General features: G+C 49.9%; 1 protein-coding gene across 1 annotated transcript in view; it reads left to right on the top strand.

Annotated features, from left to right (window-relative positions):
• LOC129826555 (substance-P receptor-like) overlaps positions 1-6000 on the top strand; it is a 51195-nt gene that overhangs the window by 23603 nt on the left and 21592 nt on the right. The window lies entirely within an intron of this gene.

Genomic DNA, 6000 nt, shown 5'->3' with positions numbered 1-6000 from the left:
ATAACATCAAATTGATCAGAAATACAGTGTAGACATTGTTAATGTTATAAATGACTATTGTAGCTGGAAACATCTGACTTTTAATGGAATATCTACATAGGCATACAGAGGTCCATTATCAGCAACCATCACTTCTGTGTTCCAATGGCACATTGTGCTAGCTACTCCAAGTTTATCATTTTAAAAGGCTAATTGATCGTTAGAAAACCCTCCTGCAATTATGTTAGCACAGCTGAAAACTGTTGATCTGATTAAAGAAGCAATAAAACTGGCCTTCTTTAGACTAGATGAGTATCTGGTGCATCAGCATTTGTGGGTTCAAATACAGGCTCAAAATGGCTGGAAACAAATAATTTTCTTCTGAAACTCGTCAGTCTTTTCTTGTTCTGAGAAATGGAGGCTATTCCATGAGAGAAATTGCCAAGAAACTGAAGATATCATACAATGCTGCGTACTACTCCCTTCACAGAACAGCGCAAACTGGCCCTAACCAGAATAGAAAGAGGAGTGGGATTCCCCGGTGCACAACTGAGCAAGAGGACAAGTACATTAGTGTCTAGTTTGAGAAACAGATGCCTCACAATTCCTCAACTGGCAGCTTCATTAAATAGTACCCGCAAAACACCAGTCTCAACGTCAACAGTGAAGAGGCGACTCCGGGATCCTGACAGGGTGAGAATAGAAAACCCGGCCTGATATACACATTATATCTACGTGTCCATATCTACATGGCCGTCCGAATGTGTCCTACGTGGTCTCGTATTCCCTATGTAGAGCACTACATTTGACATTTTACCAAAGTAGTGCACTATATGGGGAATAGGTTGAGATTTGGAACACAGGCACATTCTTTCATGTTGAGAGAGAAAGGGAGAGGAAGAGAGAGAGGGAGAGAGAGGGAGGGAGGGATAGGGAGAGAGAGGGAGAGAGAGGGAGGGGGGGATAGGGAGAGAGAGGGAGGGGGGGATAGGGAGAGAGAGGGAGGGAGGGATAGGGAGAGAGAGAGAGAGAGGGAGGGAGGGAGAGAGGGATAGGGAGAGGGAGAGAGGGAGGGAGGGAGAGAGGGAGAGGGAGAGGGAGAGAGGGATGAAAATATGACAATGTTGTTTGTTATTGGCTTCTTTTTCTCTCCGTTTGACGTGTGGTCACAAATGAAACAGGACTTTATCAGAGAAATATAAATTAAATACAAGTGCTGCCTACCTGTTCTCCTTCTAATGTAATTAGTTGCTCCCTGCTAGTGTGTTATTTACAAACAGAAAGCGGTAAACTGTGACAACCAATTTCACACATCCCAGACAACAAAGTCAGTGGAAGGCTTTACAGGAGCCCAGCCATTACCAATGTACTGCCTGTACTCTCTCATGCAATTTCCTAACATTTCACTGTTGTAATCACTCCAAATAGGCTGTGAATGCCTCTAATATTGGATTACTCAGCAAACACAAACAGATGCTTTCCACAATCCCTTAAAAACAAAAACACTACATGCATCCCTGGAGAACAAAAAGGTACAACAAAGGTTTTTGGAAAACAAAAACATTTTGGAGGAAAAAGGTGCATGAAAATGTTCAGCATCATAGTCAATTGGTTGAATTACAGCTTCTCTCTCTTTGAGCTAAATGCGTATGCCTTGTGTGCTGTGTGGGCCATGTTTGATCTGCATTTGGCTCAGTAGGCAGGTACTGTATGAGGGCCTGAAGGCTGATGTGTCTCTGTCCTCCTGGGCGTTCTATCTGATTATCATAATTGTAGTTAATTACCAAGGAAATGGCTTGTGAGTCTCAGCCGTGCTGTGTGCAGCGAATGAAATGGAAGTTCACTGGAGATGAGGGGTGTCCCCTCTTCACATGAACAAGCACACACACACACGCAAGCTCATATTTAACATATTATTGGACAATTCCAACCAACAAAAATCTTTAAGTATTTCTTTCATTAGTCCATTGTTGATATAGTCCCAAAATGTTTTGCATGTCAGCAATCAAGTCTTCAATATACACTGCTCAAAAAAATAAAGGGAACACTTAAACAACACAATGTAACTCCAAGTCAATCACACTTCTATGAAATCAAACTGTCCACTTAGGAAGCAACACTGATTGACAATACATTTCACATGCTGTTGTGCAAATGGAATAGACAAAAGGTGGAAATTATAGGCAATTAGTAAGACACCCCCAAAAAAGGAGTGATTCTGCAGGTGGTGACCACAGACCACTTCTCAGTTCCTATGCTTCCTGGCTGATGTTTTGGTCACTTTTGAATGCTGGCGGTGCTCTCACTCTAGTGGTAGCATGAGACTGAGTCTACAACCCACACAAGTGGCTCAGGTAGTGCAGTTCATCCAGGATGGCACATCAATGCGAGCTGTGGCAAAAAGGTTTGCTGTGTCTGTCAACGTAGTGTCCAGAGCATGGAGGCGCTACCAGGAGACAGGCCAGTACATCAGGAGACGTGGAGGAGGCCGTAGGAGGGCAACAACCCAGCAGCAGGACCGCTACCTCTGCCTTTGTGCAAGGAGGTGCAGTGCCAGAGCCCTGCAAAATGACCTCCAGCAGGCCACAAATGTGCATGTGTCAGCATATGGTCTCACAAGGGGTCTGAGGATCTCATCTCGGTACCTAATGGCAGTCAGGCTACCTCTGGCGAGCACATGGAGGGCTGTGCGGCCCCACAAAGAAATGCCACCCCACACCATGACTGACCCACCGCCAAACCGGTCATGCTGGAGGATGTTGCAGGCAGCAGAACGTTCTCCACGGCGTCTCCAGACTCTGTCACGTCTGTCACATGTGCTCATGTGCTCAGTGTGAACCTGCTTTCATCTGTGAAGAGCACAGGGCGCCAGTGGCGAATTTGCCAATCTTGGTGTTCTCTGGCAAATGCCAAACGTCCTGCACGGTGCTGGGCTGTAAGCACAACCCCCACCTGTGGACGTCCGGCCCTCATACCACCCTCATGGAGTCTGTTTCTGACCGTTTGAGCAGACACATGCACATTTGTGGCCTGCTGGAGGTCATTTTGCAGGGCTCTGGCAGTGCACCTCCTTGCACAAAGGCGGAGGTAGCGGTCCTGCTGCTGGGTTGTTGCCCTCCTACGGCCTCCTCCACGTCTCCTGATGTACTGGCCTGTCTCATGGTAGCGCCTCCATGCTCTGGACACTACGCTGACAGACACAGCAAACCTTTTTGCCACAGCTCGCATTGATGTGCCATCCTGGATGAACTGCACTACCTGAGCCACTTGTGTGGGTTGTAGACTCCGTCTCATGCTACCACTAGAGTGAGAGCACCGGCAGCATTCAAAAGTGACCAAAACATCAGCCAGGAAGCATAGGAACTGACAAGTGGTCTGTGGTCACCACCTGCAGAATCACTCCTTTTTAGGGGGTGTCTTGTTAATTGCGTATAATTTCCACCTTTTGTCTATTCCATTTGTACAACAGCATGTGAAATTTATTGTCAATCAGTGTTGCTTCCTAAGTGGACAGTTTGATTTCACAGAAGTGTGATTGACTTGGAGTTACATTGTGTTGTTTAAGTGTTCCCTTTATTTTTTTGAGCAGTGTATATAACTTTAAAAATATAGAAATACAGCTGGTATGATGCATAATGGGCTGGGGTTTGTTTCTTTTCCATTTAAATATCTAAAAATGAGCACAGAATATTTGCATTAGATGTATTTGCTTCCTAAAGGAAGCCCTTATTTATATTGTATTATTTTTACACCTTACATAAAGATACAGTTACCCCATCTGTATCCCATCGGAACCCACACACCTGCCTGATCTCTGCTTTAGACTGTACGTCATCATTCACGGCTGTCCTCGGTGTCTGCCTTCCTCTCCCCCTGTCTCCCCTGGCCTGTCCTGTAGGCAGTATGTGTGTGTGACTGTGCAGATCTTCTTCCCCTTGTCACGGCCGTCGTCGAAAGGAGACCAAGGTGCAGCGTGGTGAGCGTACATTTTCTTTTATTATAGTAAATGTCGCCAACAAAACAAGAAAACAAAGAAACGACCGTGAAGCTTAACAGGGCATTGGTGCCACTAACAAAGATAACTACCCACAAACACCAAAGGAAAAAAGGCTGCCTAAGTATGATTCCCAATCAGAGACAACGAATGACAGCTGTCCCTGATTGAGAACCATACCCGGCCAAAACATAGAAATACAAAACATGGAAATAAAGAACCTAGAATGCCCACCCAAATCACACCCTGACCAAACCAAATAGAGACATAAAAAGTCTCTGTCAGGGCGTGACAGTACCCCCCCAAAGGTGCGGACTCCGGCCTCAAAACCTAAACCTATAGGGGGGGAGGGTCCGGGTGGGCATCTATCCGCGGTGGTGGCTCTGGTGCGGGACGTAGACCCTCGCTGCAGACCCCGGACTGGGGACCCTCGCTGCAGGCCCCGGACTGGGGACCCTCGTTGCAGAACCCGGACTGGGGACCCTCGTTGCAGAACCCGGACTGGGGACCCTCGTTGCAGGCCCCGGACTGGGAACCCTCGCTGCAGGCCCCGGACTGGGAACCCTCGCTGCAGGCCCCGGACTGGGAACCCTCGCTGCAGGCCCCGGACTGGGAACCCTCGCTGCAGGCCCCGGACTGGGAACCCTCGCTGCAGGCCCCGGACTGGGAACCCTCGCTGCCGGCCCCAGACTGGGGACCCTCGTTGCAAGCCCCGGACTGGGGACCGTCGTTGGAGGCTCCGGACTGGGGATCGTCACTGGAGGCTCCGGACTGGAGACCGTCGCTGGAGGCTCTGTGCCATGGATCATCACTGGAGGCTTCGTGCCATGGATCATCACTGGAGGCTTCGTGCCATGGATCATCACTCGAGGCTTCGTGCCATGGATCATCACTCGAGGCTTCGTGCCATGGATCATCACTGGAGGCTTCGTGCCATGGATCATCACTGGAGGCTTTGTGCCATGGATCATCACTGGAGGCTTCGTGCCATGGATCATCACTGGAGGCTTCGTTCGTGCAACAGGCAAAGGACTCACCAGGCTTGGGAGACACACAGGAGGCCTGGTCCGTGAAGCAGGCACAGAACTCACCGGGCTGGAGAGACACACTGGAGGCCTGGTGCGTGGGGCAGGCACCGGATACACTGGGCCATGGAGGCGCACTGGAGGTCTCAAGCGTAGAGCTGGCACAACCCGTCCTAGCTGGATGGTTACTTTCGCCCGGCAAATGCGGGGCGCTGGCACAGGATGCACTGGGCTGTGCAGGCGTGCGGCACCAGAGACTCAGTACGCAGAGCCGGCGCAGGATATCCTGGGCCGTAGAGACGCACTGGCGGCCAGATGCGCTGAGCCGGCACCATCCGTCCTGGCTGGATGCCCACTCTAGCCCGGCCGATGCGGGGAGCTGGAATGTAGCGCACCGGGCTGTGAACGCGCACTGGAGACACTGTGCGCTCCACCGCATAACACGGTGCCTGACCAGTATTACGCTCCCTATGGTAAGCACGAGAAGTTGGCTCAGGTCTCCAACCTGACTCAGCCAATCGCCTCGTGTGCCCCCCCCCCCCAAAAAATGTTTTGGGGGCTGCCTCTCGTGCCTGCTTCGTTGCCGTGACTCCTGGTATCATTGTCATTCCTCCCTCGCTACTTCCGCCTGTTTCCATGGCAGGGTCTTGTCCCCTGCCATAACCTGCTCCCATGTCCAAGATGTCCTCCACTCTCTCTTCTCCCGGGCCCAGGATCCCTGCTCCTCCTGGCCATGTTGCTTGGTCCTTTGGTGGTGGGTAGTTCTGTCACAGCCGTCGTCGAAAGGAGACCAAGGTGCAGCGTGGTAAGCGTACATTTTCTTTTATTATAGTAAATGTCGCCAACAAAACAAGAAAACAAAGAAACGACCGTGAAGCTTAACAGGGCATTAGTGCCACTAACAAAGATAACTACCCACAAACACCAAAGGAAAAAAGGCTGCCTAAGTATGATTCCCAATCAGAGACAACGAATGACAGCTGTCCCTGATTGAGAACCATA

The sequence above is a fragment of the Salvelinus fontinalis genome, chromosome 28 (genome assembly GCF_029448725.1).
Source record: "Salvelinus fontinalis isolate EN_2023a chromosome 28, ASM2944872v1, whole genome shotgun sequence".
In the NCBI taxonomy this organism is placed as follows: Eukaryota; Metazoa; Chordata; class Actinopteri; order Salmoniformes; family Salmonidae; genus Salvelinus; species Salvelinus fontinalis.
Note: the sequence above shows the minus strand (reverse complement) of the source record. Positions and strands in the feature narration are given on the sequence as shown.